Source organism: Panthera uncia, chromosome B4, assembly GCF_023721935.1.
Source record: "Panthera uncia isolate 11264 chromosome B4, Puncia_PCG_1.0, whole genome shotgun sequence".
Classification (NCBI taxonomy): domain Eukaryota; kingdom Metazoa; phylum Chordata; class Mammalia; order Carnivora; family Felidae; genus Panthera; species Panthera uncia.
The window spans coordinates 15,984,310-16,003,804 of NC_064809.1; the positions used below are offsets into that span (position 1 = coordinate 15,984,310).

Consider the following 19,495-nt stretch of genomic DNA (forward strand, 5'->3'; position numbering starts at 1 on the left):
GCCCCCCGCCGCCGCCGCCGCCCCGGCCGCCCCGCCCCCGGCCCTCGGGAGCGCGCGCGGCACGGGGGACCTGGCCGCCGGGCCTGGGAGCCCGGGCTCGGGGTCCCGCGAGCCCCCGGGTACGGTTTCGAGGCGGCCGTGTGGCTTCCGCTCCCACAGAAACCTGTCCGCTTCTCCAACTGGGGGAACCTCCTCTTAGAGAGACGCCCCACATGTCTCGGGAGCTGGCGCCGGGCCCCTTGCTAGTGCATTTAGTCGGGACGCACGGAACACACCTGACTCGGCGTGGTCCTGCCCCGCCCAACCTTTGGGAAGGTAGTTTCTGGACGCCGGGCCGGGCACTAGGATCTTCCCGCCAAGGGCTCCTTCAGACCCTCTGAGGGAGACGCGCCCACTTGAGCCTGTTTCACTTGCGCGGGCCAGTGGGTCATGCACAGGGGGAATATAGTAGGATTGCCTCACTTGTGTGGATTCCCCTGGAGCCAGTGTTCTAAAGGCATTGACTCCAATGCAGTGCAGTGTTGGGTGTTAGAAGCTGGAGGAAAGAAGACATGACAAGATACCAAAGGAGAAAAGTCGGAGCGGATACAGGCAAGCTACAGATGCAGGGCTAAGCAGAACCTTTCCCGGCAGTAAAGAGTATCTCACTGTTCCCCACTCTACCCCTTTCCTTTTTGTATCTTCCTCCAGAGACCCGTGCTTTCTCCGAACGGCTCTTTGCTCTTTCCCCTTGAAGCACACGGTTGGGAAGGCAGGCTCTGGAGTCAGATTACTGAAATCCAAACCCCAAATTCTTGGCTCCACCAGTCTTATTAGCTTGTGGACTTGGGCGCCTAAACTTCTTTATGCCTCAGTTTCCTCAGTGGGAATAATTTATAAACCTGTGTCATGGGTTTTTGTGAGATACAAGTGAAATCACTCATGTAAACCACTTACAGTTGTGAAACAGGTTGAGTCGCCCCAAATCGGATTGCGATCACCATTCTGGCCACTCGGATCTTTGTTGATCCAGCGAAAGAAATTCTGGGCCGGCCTGTGGAAACGATCTGCCTGTTAGGCTGTGCTCTGGAACCTGAGCCTGGCCCCGGGCAGGGGACAACCACCAGAAGACCACATAGCCACGGGAGTCTGGTAGCGCCTCAGGGTACAGAGTCATTCTGATACGGAGGAAAGCATGAAAGAAGTCACCAAACTAGAGAAAAGAGGACACAACCCTGTCCATCCTTGTGATCTGGCCTCTGGGTGCCCGATCCGATCCGGGCAGCACCACCGGCCTGCTTGGGAAACTTAGATACTTTTGAGGAAGACATTCCAGTAGGGGAAGAGTCTGAGATGTTTCTGGGGAAGAAATAATGGCCGGAAAATGTTCAAATTGGATGAAAACTACAAACGACTGTTTTTTAAGACATTTAAATTGGAAAGGATGAAGTAAAACTATTTGCAAATGACAACACTGTATAATTAGAAAAGCCTAAGGAAACAAAACCAGTGTAAACAAAACAAAACAAAACCTAATTGTTTTTTACCTATTAGAAGAGAAAACTGGAAATTGAAATTTAAAATAAAACCATATAATGCTCATCAGCATTCCAATGAAATATATAAGGATACATTTAACACAACGCTCAAGTCCTATACACTGAAAGCCACATAAATCACTGCCAAGAGAAATTAAAGACTTAAATAGCTATCCATGTTCACGAATTGGAAGATGACAAGGTTAAAATGTCAGTTCTCCCCAAATCCCAGCAGAATACATATATAGTTTTTCAATTTGGCAAGGTAACTCTAAAATTTATACAGAAATGCAAAGGAAAAGCAATGTTGAGGCACATACATACTTGTTTTCAAGATAGCGTGAAACTACAGTTTATAAGACGGCATGGTAGACATAAGGAGAGACAAATCAGTGAAAAAGAATAGAGTCCAGACCCGTAAATACGCGGTCAACTGATTTTCAACAAAGATGTCAACATGTATCTTGTCAACAAATAGTGCTGAATTAACTGGATAGCCACATGGAAAAATGAACCCTGAAACTTGTCTCGCACCATAGGCCAAGTATTAATTTGATATGGATCATAGACCTAGACACAAATGCTAAAACTATAAAACTTAAAAAAAAAAAAAAAGAATCATTGTGACCTTGGGGAAGGCAAAGATTTCTTGGATCCAATAACAAAAAAAGCAGTAATCATAAAGGAAAAGAAAAGACAGATGGCACGTCATCAAAATATAAAACCTCTGTTATTTCAAAGACACCATTTAAAAGGTGAAGATTTTCACAACACACAATATCTAAAGAGTCTTTACATATAATATATAAAGAATCTTACAACTCAATAATATATATATATAAAGAATCTTATAAATATATTTGATATATAAGAATTATATAAAGAATCTTACAACTCAATAATATAACAAACTGATTTGGGGCACCTGGGTGACTCAGTTGGTTAAGCATCCGATTCTTCAACCCAGCTCAGGTATGATTTCATGGTTCCTAGGATCAAGCCCCCATTGGGCTCTGGGCTGGCAGCATGGAGCCTGCTTGGGATTCTCTCTCTCTCCCCATCTTTGTCTGCACCTCCCCTCCTTGTGCTGTCTCCCTCTCTCTCAAAATAACTAAATAAAATACTTTTAAAAAATAACAGGGGCGCCTGGGTGGCTCAGTCAGTTAAGCATCTGGTTCTTGGTTTCGGCTCAGGTCATGGTCTCACGCGTTTTGTGGGTTCAAGACCACATTGGGCCCTGTGCTGACAGTGCAGAGCCTGCTTGGGATTTTCTCTCTCTCTCTCTCTCTGCTCCTCCCCTGCTTGCTTTCTCTGTCTCTCTCGAAATGAATAAACTCCAAAAAAAAAATTAAAAAATAACAAACCAGGGCACCCAGGTGGCTCCGTTGGTTGAGCGTCCAACTTTGGCTCAGGTCATGATGTCGTGGTTCGTGGGTTCAAGCCCCACATCAGGCTCTGTGCTGACAGCTCTGGAGCCTGCTTCGGATTCTGTCTTCCTCTCTGTCGCCACTCCCCTGTTTGTGCTCTCTCTCTCTAAAATAAACATTTAAAAATTAAAAAAATAATAAACTGAGTTTTTTTAAATGAACAAAAGATGTGAACAGATTCTTTGCAGAAAAGATATATAAATAACAATAGTATGCACAAAGACACCCAATCTTATTAGTCATCAGGGAAATGCAAATCAAACCCACAGTAAGGTATCACTACTTTTTAAATGTTGACAAGGATGTGGAGCAATTGGCATTCTCATATGTGGCTAAAGAGAATAACACTTGGGAAAACAGTTTGGTAATTTCTTCAAAAAGATCAACACACTCTTGGTTACCATATGACCCAACAATCTCATTACTAGTTATTTAACCAAGAGAACAAAAACAGGTCCCCACAGACTTCGACACAAACGTTCATAACAGCTTTATTCATAGTAACCCCAAACTGAAAATAATCCACATGTCCATCAACAGACAAAATAAAATAAGTCACAAAGTGCTACGAGAGTTAAAGAGCCGTCAGAAAACATACCTTGTTTGGGGGGGGATCCAAAAAGGCTTTGTGCAAGAAACCACCATTGAATACTTGAAAAATGAGTGTGATTCCGACAAATTGCAAGAGTATATTGCAGGCTGAGGGCTCACCATGAACATGGAGGCAGGACAAAACAAACCTGAGGAAAAGCGAATTGCACATTTTGACTAAACCTTAAAAATATCAGGAGAAAGAATAGAAGAAACATGTTGAGAAACACACTATTTGAAAAGGCAGCAGTGAACTTCTGAAGACTTGTGAAAAGGAAAATCATGTTAAAGAAACCTCTTTTCAAAAGATGAATTAGGCGGCAGGAGATGAAATCAATCGTCTTCTAGGAGGGAAGTAACAAAGGCCAAAACTAGGTTGGTGTGGTCAGTTTCAGCATGAAGACAGGAATGACTGAGGAGACTTCTTGAGACACAATAGAGTCAGGGAAAGATTTTTGTTTATTTGCTGAAGTGAAGGTGCCAGAAAACAGGGAGAGATGGTCTATGCAAAATAGGCTATTTATGAAGCAAGATCCTCTGACTGTGGGGAGATGAGAGATTAAGATAGATGGAGGAATTAGGTTTTGAAAAGAGAAAAGACACTTCTTTCTCAGGAATGAAGGAAATGGAGGTGGAGGTATTCTGAGGTAGGGAACAGAAAGTTGAGGTAGGGAACCTAACTGAAAGTGAGGTGTCTTGACAGCAAAGAAGGTTTGGAAAAGCACTTAACATACAACCTTGTGTGCTTTATCAAAACATCTTTGATTTTATCAATCCCTGGATTAGTCCTTGCCTTTAGGATAAAAACTGATGACTTAGCTTGATTTTAGAGCTCTCTACCATAACCTGAGCCCAAGGGAGCCAATCAAACATTATCTCTTAGTAGGTATCTGTCCCCAAAATACTGTGATCCAACTAAGCAGGTCTATTCATTGTTCGTAAACTGATCTGGATAAACTTTAATCAAATTTTGCATTCTTTTCATCCTACAAAAGTGCTATTTCCCCTTGTGTAAATTGCATTCACTCTCCAAGGCTGCATTTAATACCAGTTCTTTCAAGTGGCTTTCCCTGACCACTTCAACTTATATTGAACCCTTTGTTCTTTCCCAGCTAAAACAGTTTGTGTTGATAATGCATCATTCATTTTAGCAGTAAATTATATATTGTCTTCTGTTTTTACTAAACTTATGCTTGCATGTATTTTGTCTGGGAGCAGAATTGCATATCAGAGATCATGAACTCTATTTTTTAAAATCCTTTTCAAAGGCCAATTAGTTTTGCAATTTTTAGTAGCTTTATTGAGATATAACTGACATACAGCATAGTGCATGTATTTAAAGTGTACAACTTCATAAACTTTGACCTACGTATTGTCAACGAAACCTTGATCACAGACAAGATAGTGAACATATCCATCATCTCAAAAAGTTTCTCTGTGTTCCTTTTTCAATGCCCCCCTCCTATCACACCCCACATCGTCCCCAGGCAACCACTGATCAGCTTTCTTTCATTACAGATTAGTTTGCATTTTCACGAATTTTCTATAAATGAAATCATACATTATATACTCTTTTCTGTCTGGCTTATTTTACTCAGAATAATTATTTTGAGCAGGCCCAGCTTCATGGGCATGCAGCTTCTGCAGTCCCATGGGGTCCTGTGCTCAAAAGGGCCTGGTGCTTGATTTAATGCTGTTTTAATTGAATGCTCTTCTTTCTGTTTTGAAATTCTTAATAATTTGTGAATAAGAGGGACTATATTTTCACTTTGCACTGTGTCCCACAAATTCTGTAGCTGAACCCTAATTTAAGATTCGGGTGATGTATGTCAGTAATTCATTCTCTTATTGCTGAGCAGTATACCTCTGTATGGATATACCACAATTTATTAATCCATTCACCACGTAATTTATTTATCTGTTCATGTTTAGATGTTTGGTTCTTTTTTCCCTGTTACAAATAAAAAGGCATGAACATCTTTTAACAAGTCTTTTGTGGAGATACATTTTCATTTTTCTTAGGTATGTACTTAGCAGTGGAGTGACCAGTTCACATATGTATGTCTAACTTTTTAAGAAAACTGCTAAAGTGTTTTCAAAAGTGGTTGTACTATTTTACATTCCAAATAGCTATATTTAAGAGTTTCAGTTTCTCCATATCCTGGCCAATACTTGGTATGGTCAGTCTTAGATTTTTACATACTTTAATAGATGTGTTGTGCTGTCTTACTGTGTTTTTTTAAAGATGGTTTTATTTATTTGTCTTTAGTTTAAAATTGTTTTAATTAATTTTTTTTTTTTGAGAGAGAGAGAGCATGAGCAGGGGAGAGGGGTAATAGGGAGAGACAGAGAGAGAGAGAGAGAGAGAGAGAGAGAGAATCTTAAGCAGGCTTCATGCTCAGTGTGAAGCTTGACACAGGGCTTGATCCCACGACCCTGGGCATGACCTGAGCTGAAATCGAGTCAGACATTCAACCAACTGAGCCCCCCTGGTATCCCTATTTTATTGTGGTTTAAAATTTTTTTTATTAGTTTTCTTTATTTTTGAGAGGCAGAGAGAGACAGAGCACATGTGGGGGAGGGGCAGAGAGAGAGAGGGAGACACAGAATCAGAAGCAGGCTCCAGGCTCTGAGCAGTCAGCACAAAGACTGATGCGGGGCTTGAACTCATGAACCGTGAGATCATAACTTGAGCCGAAGTTGGTCGCTCAACCATCTGAGCCACCCAGGCGCCCCTTTATTGTGGTTTTAATTTTTCATTTCCCTAGTGACTAATGATGCTGAGCTTCTTTTCACATGCTTATTTTTCAATTGTATATTTCTTAGCTTTAGAGACTTTTCAAATCTATTCCCCATTTTCTTAGCGGTGAAGCTGTGTTCTCAGTAAGTTTTGAGAGTACTTTATAGATTCTGGATATAAGTCTTTTATCAGATATATGATGGGCTAATATTTTCTCCCATTTATGGTTTGCTTTTCATTCTCGTAACAGTGTCTTTCAAACAGTACAAAGTCTTAATTTTGACAGGGTTCTATTTACCAAGTTTTCTCTTTGATAGGTTGTGTTTTTTGGGGTCATATCTAAGAATCTTTGCCTGACCCAAGGTCACAAGAGACTTTGTGCAGTTTTGTTGTGGAAGATTAGTAGTTTGAAATTCTACAGTTAGGCTTTTAATCTACTTTGAGTTAATTTTTGTATATGGTGTGAGATATAGATTGAAGTTCATATTTTTGCTTATTGATAATGTTCAGCACCATTTATTGAGAATCTATCCTTTCTCCACTGAGTTGCCTTTGTACCTTTGTCAAAAATGTGTTGTCCATATATGTATAGTTATATTTCTGAAATGTCTATTCAGTTCCATAGATTTGTCTATCCTTACACAAGTACGATGTCATCTTGTCTAGCATAGCTTTTTAAAATTATTATCATAGCTTTATAACAAATCTTAAAATCAGATAGAGTTAGTGACAGTGTTAGTGATGTTAGTGATCTGTCATGCATGTCTTTAGCATTTAGTGATAAAATCTGACTAGGCTTGGTGTGGTTATTTCAATAGGATAAGAGCAATGATATCATTAATGGGAAGTGATATCCTTAATTTAAGAGAAAAAACAATTTCAAATTTTAACCAGTTTTTCTATTTGTAGGTATCACAACAGGAATGGCTACAAGAGGGAAAAAGGCAGTTGGATTCAAGAGTAGAGTATTTGTAAAGCACTACCTAAGTGAGTAATGAATGGAAGGATAGTTAAAAGCAAATACAAAGAAAGAGAATGAGAACTGAAATGTGAAGAATGAGAAACCTCTTCAACACAGAGGAATTAATGTAGAAAATGATAAATTAATTGAGCAATGTAGCTTGGATGGAATATTGGAGTTCATTTGACTTTTTTGATGTGAAAACTGAGGCATCAGTGTTGTTTTTACCTAGAGCTTACCTAGAATCTCCTCAAAAGTAGAATCAATTGTACAAACTTGGTTCTAGGCCACCAGCTGAAAGTCAAATCTTCTTAAGTAAAATCCTTCTGTTCAATAGGTTTACTATTTTACATGAGAACTTCATTCCTGAAGAATTATTTCATACCTGACAAAACTGATCATGAAAATGAAACTAAACACATATGCTATTACAAATATTAATTATGTCAGACTAAACATAATATAAAAATAGTATTTTAATTGTTCCTTTGGGGAACATGTTCTACATACACACAGATATAGTACAGGGAACTTAGGACAAAAATGCCTTTTTTTCTTCCTATCAATGTCCCTAGACATTCTAGTTCCCAGAAATGAACTACCTTCAAAATTGGAGTCACTTGTTTTAAAAGTCTGTGCCTGATTTAAAAAAAAAAAAAATCTGTGTCTTACTTTAATAGGCATGAAAGCCTCTGAAAATTCTTTGAATGGTAAAGGCTGGAGAGGAGCAGATTCCTTAGTGAGGATCTTTTCAAAGATCCTTCAGTATACACCAGCTGCAAACAGAGTCAGCAGAATCACCATAAACCCAGACCAGCTGGTGAGTGTTACTAATCTAGTTACCCAGTCTTTGGCAGTTATTTGGTTAAAGAAAATATATGATCTTTGTAATAGGAAATGGGGCAAAAGTGGAAATGACAAGCTGAGGTATAATAAATCAAGGGAGTTTATATTTACTATAAAACTAGGGTTTGTTGTGAAAACGTTATTTATAGACCATGGCATTAGACCGATTGGTCCAATTTGCTCAAAAAGATGTTAAACGAAGAGGCAGCTGTTCCAGAATTATATATAAGGAGAGACTGGGGCAATCTGGTTGTTGGAGAATCGGTTGAGGCCTTGGTTTTCAAACATTTTTACCTTCACTTGTATTTTAAATGATACTCTGAAACTTTTCATCAAAACTATAAATTGTCATGAAGGATAAATTTCTGGTAATTAAAAAAATATTTTTTAATGTTTATTTGTTTTTTTGAGAGAGACTGAGAGAGAGCACAAGCAGGGGAAGGGCATAGAGGGAGACCCAGAATCTGAAATAGGCTCCAGGCTCTGAGCTGTCAGCACACACTCCGACGCAGGGCTTGAACTCATGAACCACAAGATCATGACCTGAGCTGATTAGACACTTAACTCACTGAGCCACCCAGGGGCCCCATTTCTGGTAATCTTCATTGCTTTATTGAGGTCTAATTAACATACAATATCTGTACATATTTAAAATGTGCAATTCAATAAGTATTGACATATATGTGCATCAATGAAACTATTACTACTCTCAAAATAATGAAAATAGCTTATCAACCTCCAACTCCCAATTTCCTCATACTCCTTTGTAATCCACAGTGAATTCATGTAGGCCTGAAATTAATTTTGTTGAAGGTTTTTAACAAGCAATTACCTTTCTTTACTAGAAAAAGATCTATTCAAGTTAACTATTTCTTTTTGAGCTTTAGTAATCTGTGCCTTTGAAGGAATTTGTCATTTCCTCTAAGTTACTCAATTTATAGGTATAAAATTCCATTATTATCCTAATATCTGTAGTATGGTCATTTCCCTCACTCCTGAAATTGGTAATTTGTATCTTTTCATTTTCCTCATCAGTCTGACTATAGTTTTATCAGTTTTATCTCCAAAAAAACCCTAGTTTTTAGTTTTATTTTTCCTATTGTTTTCCTCTTTGATGTTTATTATTTCCTTTCTCTGCTTACTTTAGGTTTCATTTGCTATTTTTACTAGATTCTTAAAATGAAAGCTGAGATAATTGATGAGACCTTTCTTCTTTTCTAGTAAAAATGCTATATTATAAATATCCCTCTAAGTATTGCTTTAAGTGCTTTCCACAAATTTGGATAGGTTTTCATTTTCATGACATTCAAAATACTTTCTAATTTCCAGTTTTATTTCTCCTTTGACCAATGGTTATTTAGAAGGGTGTTATTTTGTTTCCAAATATTTGGTGACTTTTAAGTATTCTTCTATTATTTATTTTTAATTCAATTCCATTGTAGTCAGAGAATATACTTGTTTGACTTGAATGCTTTCAGATTTATTGAGATTTGTTTTTTGTATGTCATGGGCACTTAAAAAGAATATTCAGCTCTCGCTGGATGTGGTGTTTGATCAGTTTCAATTAGGTTAAGTTGGTTGATAGTATTGTTCAAGTCTTTACAGCCTTACCCATTTTCTGTCTACTTGTCCTATCACTGTTGGAACAAGAGAGTTTTCATTTCCAACTATAATTGTGGAATTGTCTGTTTTTCCTTGAAGTTCCATCAGTTTTTGTTTTACGTTCTTTGAAACTCTTTTATTATATGCAAAACCATAGAGGGGATGTTCTATTATTAACCCCTTTTTCATTATAAAATGACATTCTGTATCTCTGGTAATATTCTCTGATCTGAAACCTACTTTGTCTGATATTAATATAGATATCTCAGCTCTCTTTTGATTAGTGTTAGCATGGTATATCTTTATATGCCATGATATACTCTTATATTTAAAGGAGTTTTCTTATGGACAGCTAGTTAATTTTGTACTGAATGTTAGACATGGTGTATTTTATCTGGTCCAGTGATGGAATCTTCTGTGTTCCAGCCATGTCTCCAGTACTCTTCCTTGCAAACTTTTTTAGCCTTGGCCCCTCTCAGCTGTTTCCTCATCTCAAGAAGACTAATGCTGTATGTGATGGCCTTGAAAAATCAGTCTATTAAGCTAGGGCAATCATAAGGCTTTCTTCATTTGTGTCCCATCTCCCACTGACCATTGCCCTTTGTTGTTTGATGTCCAGTGTCACAAGAACTGTTGTTCATACATTTTGTCCAGTTTGGTTGTTTCAGGCAGGAAGATAAATCTAGCCTGTGTTACTCCATCTAGACCAAAGGTGAAGTCTGAGATCTATATTCTTTTTATTTTTTTCTTGACTTTAGTACTAACGCCACCATAATATTTACTGTAGTATGAAATGGATATTCTTGTATTGTTTATCATAGAAACACCATTTTCCTTCACCATTAGGTAAGATGTTAGCTCTAAGTTTTTCAAAGATGCCCTTTGTCAGGTTGAGAAAGGTTTCTTCTATTCTTTGCTGAGTTTTTATCACAAAGGCTTTTGAATTTTCTCAGATATTTTCCTGCGTCTATTATCTCATATGGTTTTTCTCTTACATTCTGTTAAAATGGTGAACACTGTTGATTTTCAAAAGCTCAAGTAACTTTGTATTCCTAGGATACACTCTGGTAATGATACATTTTTGTTTCTATATATTGCTGTAAATCTCTATTTTTTTTCCAATAATGTAAATCTCTATTTTTAAAGAATTATTATATTATGTTAATAAAAGATATTGAAGTTTTCTTATGTCGTTTGATTTTGCTATCAGGATAATGTTGGTCTCATAAAATAAGTATGAAACTGTCCTTCATGTGTATTTTCTAAAGATTTTGTATAGATTTGAGATTATTTCTTCCTAACAAGTTTGATGAATTAGGATTAACTAGTGAATTCATGGGCCTGAAGGTTTTTGTGGAGAGTTTTTAAGAATTTAATTTCTATTATTGATATATATCTTTTCAGGTTTGCTGTTTCTTTTTGACCCAGTTGTGCCCGTTTGTATCTCTCAAGGGCTTTTTGTTTTGTTTTTTTCCATTCAAACTATGTTCTCAAATGTATTGGCATAGAGTTTAAGAATATTCCTTTATGGGTGTTTTAATTTAATATCACTTAATTCCTGTGATGTTTTAATTACAGGGTATGTAGTCGTGTTGCTTCTTTCAATCCGTATACTGGTAATTTGCATGTTTCCTCTTTATCCTTTGATCTAGGTAGAGTTTTATCCATTTTATTAACCTTTTTAGAGGCTTAAGTTTTGGTTTTATTGATTTTCCCTTTGTGTTTTATTTCATTGGTTCCTGGTTTTATCTTTATTATTTCCTTTTTTCTAATTAGTTTGACTTCTTCTTTACCTTAAGGGATTAATGTTGGATTTTCTTTTCTATTATATAATGCTTAAAGTATTCCTCTAAACAACATAACTGCATCGCACAATTTTGACATGTTGTGTTTTCACTTTCGTCCAGTTCAAAATATTTTCTGATTTTTCTGATTTTCTGATTTTTCTTTATAACTGCATGGGTCAATTTTTACATAAGTTGCAATTTTCCAGGTAACTTTGTCTTATAATCCTAAGTTAATTCTGTTTTAGTCAAGGAACAAAATCTGTATGATTTTATCTTTTAAATTATATGGAGTCATTTTAAGGCCCAGCACATTGTTAATGTTCAGTGTCCACTTGACAAAAATGCTTGACTTGCAGGGCCATTATAAAAGTCACTTAGGTCAAGTTAATTGATAAGTTGAGTAATTAATGAGTAAGTAATTACTAATTTTCTATTTGTTCTATCTTTATCTGAGAGGAGTGTTGAAATAGCCAACAGATACTATGGATGTATCTATTTTTCCTTTCAGTTTTGTAAGTTTTGTTTCCTTTTTTTCCCCAAATTCTGTCATTATGTTGATACATATTTAATACAATTATGTCTTCTTGGTTAACCGATCCCTTCATCCCTATGAAATGTCATTCATTATCCCTGGAAGTTTCTGGTTTTCAGTTTATTTGGTCAGATATTAATACAACCAGAGATTTCTTTAGTATTTTCAAAATACATCATTTTCCATTCATTTACTTTTAACCTACCTTTGTCTTTATTTTTAAAGCAAGTTTCTTATATCATACATCATATAGTTGGATCTTGCTTTTTTTTAAATCCAGTCTGACAATTTCTATATTTTAATTGGAACATTTTGATCTTTTATATTTAGTGTAGTTATTTATATGGTTGGATTTAAACTATTTGTTTTCTATTTGTCCCATTTGGGTTTTTCTCCCTTCCTTTACTGCCTTTTAAAAAATTATTTGAATTAAAAATTTTTCATTTATTTCTATCATTGTCTATATTCTTTTGATTTTCTCTGTGGGGGGGGCTATGGCTCTAGGACTTAAGGTATGTTTTAATATTTTTTATTTATTTTTGAGAGAGAGAGAGAGAGAGAGAGAGAGAGAGAGAGAGAAAGAGAGAAGAGTGTGAGCAGGGGAAGGTCAGAAAGAGAGGGAGACACAGAATCTGGGCTGTCTGCACAGACCCCAACGCGTGGCTTGAACTCATGAACTGCAAGATCATGACCTGAGCAAAGTTGGACGCTTAACTGAATGAGCTAGCCAGGTGCTTCCCCCCGCCCCCAAGGTATGTGTTTTTAACTTTTCACAATCTCTTTTCAAATAATATTTATACTACTTTATATGTAACATAAGGACTCTTTCAACACTACATTTCTATTTTCCTCCTGCCATCCTTTGCGCTATTTTCATTTATTTTATTTCTACCTGTGTTATCGACTCCAAAATATACAGTTGATATTTTTGTTTTCAATGAAATTTTTAAAAAGTAGAAATATCCTTTATATTTATTCACACATGACCATTCTGATGTTCTATGAAGATTTAGATCATAGATACCATACTCCTTTTGCCTAAAATTATTTTCATTTGTATGTTTTAACACTTTTCATTGTGTAGGTCTGCTGGTGATGAGGGTTTTTTAATGTAAGTATTTATTTCACCTTCATTTTTGAAAAATATTTTTGCTGACAGAATTCTAGGTTGACAATTTTAAATTTCAGGACTTTAAAGGTACTGTACCACTTTTTTTTTTATCTTGCATGGTTTGATTAGAAGTCTACTATAATTTTTTTATTCCTTTTTATGTCTTTTTGTTTTCCACACACTTTTAAGATTTTCTCTTTATCACTGATTTTCACTAATTTGATCATGTTGTACCTTGGTGTCATTTTTTATTATTGTTAGTTATGATTGGGATTCACTCATATTCTCAGATCTGTGGAGATATAATTTTCATTAATTTAGAGGAAAATTGGACATTTGATAAATTTCCCCCCTTTTTCTTACTTGTTATGAGACTATACACCTTGTACTTTCATATAATACTTTCATATTTTCATATACTTTCATATCGAGGTTCTGTTAATAATTTTTTGTCTTTTTCTTCTATGTACTTCAATTTGTATCCTTTCTGTTGATCTGTCTTTAAATTTCTGTATCTTTTCTTCTGCAGTGTCTAATCTGTTAATCCTGAGTTTCATCTTGGTATTATATTTTTGTAGAATTTCCATTTGCTTTTTTTTGATATCTGATAACTTTTTTCTCTCATTATGTTCATCTGTTTTTAAATCATTAAGTTTATTGACCATAGTTATAATAGTTCTTTAAATATTTCCATGTGTTAGTTCAATTGTCTATTTAATTTCTGGATCTGTTTCTATGGACTGATTGCCCCTACTGGTTATTAGTCACATTTGACTGGGCCTTCATGTGTCCAGTAGGTTTTCTTGGAGTCTAGCCATTTTATATATTTGAATGTTGTATTTTAGAAGGGGGGGGGGAGCATTCCTTTTAATTTCATACTTTGTTTTATCCTTCATTTAGGTCATGTCTTGATCTTTTCAAGAAGTACTATTTAAGCTTTTTTGGAGCAGATAAAGAGTAGCCTTTTCTTTCAGGCTACTACCCATTACTAAGACATTACTTTTTTGTGGTTATTTATTAAATACTCAATATATTCAATTGGGTTTCTTCAGACTTTGAGAACCCAAATGCTTCCCATACTTGTACAAACTCTTGGGATTTTTCAGATTTTGGTTCCCTGGAAATAGCTTTTTCCTTGAAAGTTCCAGCATACAGCTAGACTTGTAGAGCTCTACCTGACCCATGACTAGATTAGCATTCAACCATAATCTCAAGGGGACTCCTGTGCAGATTTCTAGAGCTCTTTTTCTACATAGTACCCTCCTAGTATTCTGTCCTCCAAACTCTAGCCCCTTAGCCTACATAAACTCAGATTTTTCTCTTTTTAATACAGTAAGACTATTTGGTTCCTTTTGGGTTCCCTTTCCTATAGCGTAGTCCAGAAACTGACTCTAGGCAGAAAGCTGTAGCAATTGCAGGGCTCATGCATGTTCCCTTTTTCCTTGGGATTATAGTCTGTTGTCTCATGTTTGAAATCAATTGTTTCATATATTTTATTCAGTGTTCTGTTTGGTTATGGTAAAAAGATAAGTCCACGTCCTGTTACTCCCTCATGGCTGATAAATATACCATTGGAAATATGCTACTTTAATCATGACAAATTTTATTTCTTTAGTATATTTAACATGTATTTATGGGACACCTACCATGGAAATCTAGAGATAAGTAAGTCACAGACAAAAGCTATACAAACAAGTAAAATGTTACACTATTGTGGTAGTTTTCAAATATAGTCCCTGAATTCTTAAATAGACCTTCCATCAAGAATTGGGTTTCGGGCACCTGGGTGGCTCAGTCGGTTAAGCATCTGACTTCGGCTCAGGTCACGATCTCACTCATGGCTCATGAGTTTGAGCCCTGTGTCAGGCTCTGTGCTGACAGCTCAGAGTCTGGAGCCTGCCCTAGATTCTGCATCTCCCTCTCTCTCTGCTTCTGTCCTGATCATGCTCTGTCTCTCTTTGTCTCTCTCTCAAAAGTAAATAGATATCTTTGAAACAATTAAAAAAAAATTGGGTTTTATTTCCTGTGCCCTTTACTATAGACATTGTGACTGTTTGTCCAATAGAATATGACTGATATGATGCTGTGCCCCTTACCTACCTCAGGTCTTCGTATCTCTTGGAATGCTTGGTCCAATATGTTGGGAGAAAAAGGAGACACACAGGAGGTCCCATGTAGTTCTAGCTGACAGCCCCAGTGACCTAGCCAACTGCCAGTGTCAATTGCCAGACATGTAAGTGCAAAAGCTTTCCAGTGATTGCAACCCCAAGGTGTAGGATCATTCCAGACTTTGAGGCACCCCTGCTGACACTGTGTGGAAGAGAAGGAATCTGTGCCTGCAGAACACTGACTAAATTTCTGATCTGTAATCAAAGAAAGGATTATCGTTGCCTTAACAAGACTTTGGAGTGGTTTTTATATAAAGACACTTGGAATAAATATAATACCACTAAGTGCTGTGACAGAGGTCGCCAATAACCAACTAATTAACATGTATTTATCATGTGCCTATTATTGGTCAGGTACTGAGTACAGAAAGCCCAGAAAGGGAAGTGAAATCTGAGAAGAGGTTTAGAGAAGTTATAGAATCAGAGCGGAAAAGGCAGAAAAACTTGCTTGTTTGAAGATAGGGAAACCATGGAACATCACAAATGTTAGAGGAGAGGCTATGAAAAAAGACTGAAGAGATGAGATACTCAGGGGCCACTTCAGCAAGGATATACTTACTAAAGAATCAGAATTTAATCCTGAAGGTAGGAGACTACTCTGCATACCTGTAATCATGGAATTATTTAATGACTATTCTCCAAACAGGAGATACTCCAAATAGCAGATACTCCAAAAGAGGTTATCTCATATACAGCATTTATCCTTATGTTATTTCCAGCATACAGAATGGTACCTTGCACACATAAAGTGTTAATAAACATGTACTGAACGACTGAAGAACGGATATGAGAATTCCATAGGAATGACACAATCAGGTTTGTGTGTTAGAAAAAATCATTCCAGCAGGGGTTTGGAGAATGGTTTGGAGATAGGTAGGTGTATCAGTCAACTCTGGTGCTGTAAGAAATGATCATAGATTGGGAAGCTTAAACAACAAATTTGTTTTTGGAGGCTGGAAATAGATCAGGAGGCCAGCATGCTCAGGTTCTGGTGAGAACTCTGTTTCCGGCTTCCCTTCCGTGTCCTCACAGAGGAAGCTCCCTCTTGCCTATTCTTAAAAAGGGCACTAATCCCTTGGGGCACCTGGGGGCGCTCAGTCGGTTAAGCGTCCAACTTCCGCTCCGGTCATGAGCTCACGGTTCTTGAGTTCAAGCTCCGCGTCCAGCTCTGTGCTGACAGCTCAGAGCCTGGAGCCTGCTTCGGATTCTGTGTCTCCCCCTCTCTCTGCCCCTCCCCCTGCTCGCACTCTCTCTCTCCCTCAAAATAAACGAACGTTAAAAAAATTTTTTTTAAAAAGGGCACTAATCCCATCATGAGGGCCCCACCCTCAGGACCTCATCTAAACCTAATTACTGAATTATCTATCATCTCCAAATGTCATCACATTTCGGGGTAGGGCTTTAACATGAATTTGGGTGGGATGCAAATCAATCCATAACAGTAAGAAAGTAGAAAAACATAGGAGGTGGATGTAATAATTCATCTAAGAGATGATGAGGGTGTGAACTAGTGTGAATAATCTTCCTGGGATATTTCTTTTCCTAAACTTTAAAATTATAGATATCCCCTGGAACAACTCCATTTGCACACTGCTATCATTTTTTACTGTAGAAGAATTTTCAATGTCACACCAAAAAGAAAAGGAACTAATATTTTAAAATTAACCACAGAATTTATTAAACCCATGTACTATAGAAATTATATGTAATTTCTAGATTTTAAAAATTTTGGTAATCTTAAAAGTGCCAACTCCTGCAGTTTCAATGTTTTAAGGGATAATAACAGAAAGCTAACCTCAAAATACAAACCCATTTAACTTTTTATATTTGACTTTTATGTTAAGCATGACAATATTAAAATTTCTACATTTAAAAATGTCTATTATTTATAGCATATAAATTATAAAGGTCCCAAATAGCTGAAGGAATTCTTTTAGGTCGGAAGATAAGGATAATGGTATCAAGACTAATTCCTTCACTATTCCCAGTGCTTTCACATACTGATGATCAAGGCTCGCACAATTTGATCACTAGCTTATTGCCAGCAACACGGCAACTCAGTCTCCTTATTGCAGCACAAAGCACGTCCAAACGCATTTTTATAAATATTTGGCTTTGATGCAGGGCGATTATGGTAATGTGCCCCAGACACTGCTCAGGACCTTAAGATGGACAAGCTGTCACTTGATTCTATCAGATTAGTCACCAAGAACCGGTTTTAGAGAGAATGTTCTGCTTTTCCTATCAATAGTGATGTTTTAGAATAATTTTATACTTGCCATCATGAAACACAAACAAGCTTTCGGTACTGGCTCCTCAAGATGTTAAGAAGTGGTATTAGTAATATGCTACATTTTTTACACTGTTGTGTTTTAACTCTTTTTCTGCTTCTGAAAGAAATAGAGGCTCATCGTGAAAATATTTGGAAAACATAACATGCACAAAGAAGAAAATATCATCTCAAATCTTACCACTCAGAGACAGCCCTGTCATAATAGTCTCATGTATTTCAGGCTTTAAAAATTGGGCGTATTCTGTAATTTCACGCGTTTTTGTAACCCGCTTTTAAGAACTTATGTATCTGGGGGCGCCTGGGTGGCTCAGTCGGTTAAGCGTCCGACTTCGGCTCAGGTCATGATCTTACTGTCCGTGAGTTCGAGCCCCGCGTCGGGCTCTGTGCTGGCAGCTCAGAGCCTGGAGCCTGTTTCGGATTCTGTGTCTCCCTCTCTCTCTACCCCTCCCCTGCTCATGCTCTGTCTCTCTCTGTCTCAAAAATAAATAAAACATAAAAAAAAAATTTAAAAAAGAACTTATGTATCTGGATGTCTTTGTACGTAAATACACATCTACATCATCACCTCGGACGGCTGTGGAGTTTCTACATCGTGTGTACTATGATTTGCTTGACCAATATTAATTATAATGATTACTTACGTTTATTTAGTGCTTACTACATGCTAGGCACCTAAGGGTTTGGTTTGTATTCATCCATTCCATGCTCACAACCCTATGATTGTTCCTGCTTCTCACAGATGAGAAAATAAAATTGAAGCACCAGGAGGTGATGTAGTTTATATTGGGCATTTTAGTGGTGAACGACGCTTTGATATCAGAAGCCACGTTGCCACGCACACCGTTGTTCGTGTCCTTCAAGACTGTCTTTAGGATAAATTCCAAAAAGTAGAATTGCTGGGTCCAAAGGTGTTCCTACTTTTGTAACATCCTTTCAAACAGTTCCTTTAGGAAGACTGTATTAATTTAGCCTTCAGTCCCTGTCTGAATGGGCGCAAGGTATCCGGACGCTGCTTGAATTTGCGTTTTTCACTTTCAGAAGTGAGATTTCATTCGCCACGGATTTTTGTAAGCCCGCCTTGCATAGTGATCCCGTCGCCGACAAGTTGGAAATATTTGTTTACACGCTACGTGTGTTAAGGGCTCTAACCGGCGGTACGATTCACAGAATTCCAATTTATGCGCAAGCTGCTCTTTAAGTTGGTTCCAAGTGGGACACAAAACCCCCCGGAAGCTGCTTAAAATTTCTACGTGACATAAACACAATTTGTTAAAGACTTAAAAATAAAGTTACCAAGTCAACATTCTGAGGTGCTAGGAATCCCTCATCAATTTCTAGCCCCATTTCTCAGTTGGTTTTGGTTTGGATTTTTTTTTTTTTTTTTTTTTTGGGCTGGGTCTGGGAAGCGGGGCGGGGACGGCTCTCGCAGACATTCCTGGGGCGTGAAACTGATTTTCCAATCGCCACAACTGCTCAGTGACTGCACAGTTCGTCAGGCGCGCCAACGCCCAGCTAGAAGTGCTTTCCACAGAGACTCAGAAGCCAGGCGTCCGGGGACTCTCGGGAAGGTGCCAGCGTTACCTCAGCCTCTCCGAGGGAGCCGCGCGCCCTGACACTCCCCTCTTTGAGGATTCGGGCCAATCGGTTCAGCTCACATGACTTCATCCAAGCAAGTTTCTGGTCACCTCGGGCAGCGAACTGAACTCACGGCTTTTTGACTTAGCTGACCCCCAACGAAGGAGTTTCCGTCCCCCCTCAAGAGGGACTATAAAATCATGACAACTGACTGAGCCAGGGCCGGGCACGGGGTCTGGCTCAATCCTCACGCGACCCTTTTTCTTTCTCGGTCTCTGATTCACGCCTGGGCTCGGTAGTCGTCTTCGGCGCGCCTGGAGGACCCCGTCCTCCGGAGACTCCTGG

At 37.8% G+C, this 19,495-nt stretch overlaps 2 protein-coding genes and 1 long non-coding RNA gene across 3 annotated transcripts in view; 1 reads left to right on the forward strand and 2 right to left on the reverse strand.

Annotated features, from left to right (window-relative positions):
• Positions 1-3,049, reverse strand: part of HACD1 (3-hydroxyacyl-CoA dehydratase 1) — a 27,756-nt gene extending 24,707 nt beyond the window's left edge. The window contains exon 1 of the mRNA XM_049626896.1: positions 2,882-3,049. The gene's annotated coding sequence lies outside the window, so the exon portion shown is untranslated. The remainder of the gene's footprint in view (positions 1-2,881) is intronic.
• VIM (vimentin) overlaps positions 1-19,495 on the forward strand; it is a 482,853-nt gene that overhangs the window by 343,608 nt on the left and 119,750 nt on the right. The window lies entirely within an intron of this gene.
• On the reverse strand, positions 3,203-19,442 carry LOC125920015 (uncharacterized). The gene is made up of 3 exons (XR_007456913.1): positions 18,217-19,442; positions 7,476-7,630; positions 3,203-3,684 (listed from the first exon to the last, which is right to left on the reverse strand). It is a non-coding gene; the product is annotated as an uncharacterized LOC125920015 (long non-coding RNA).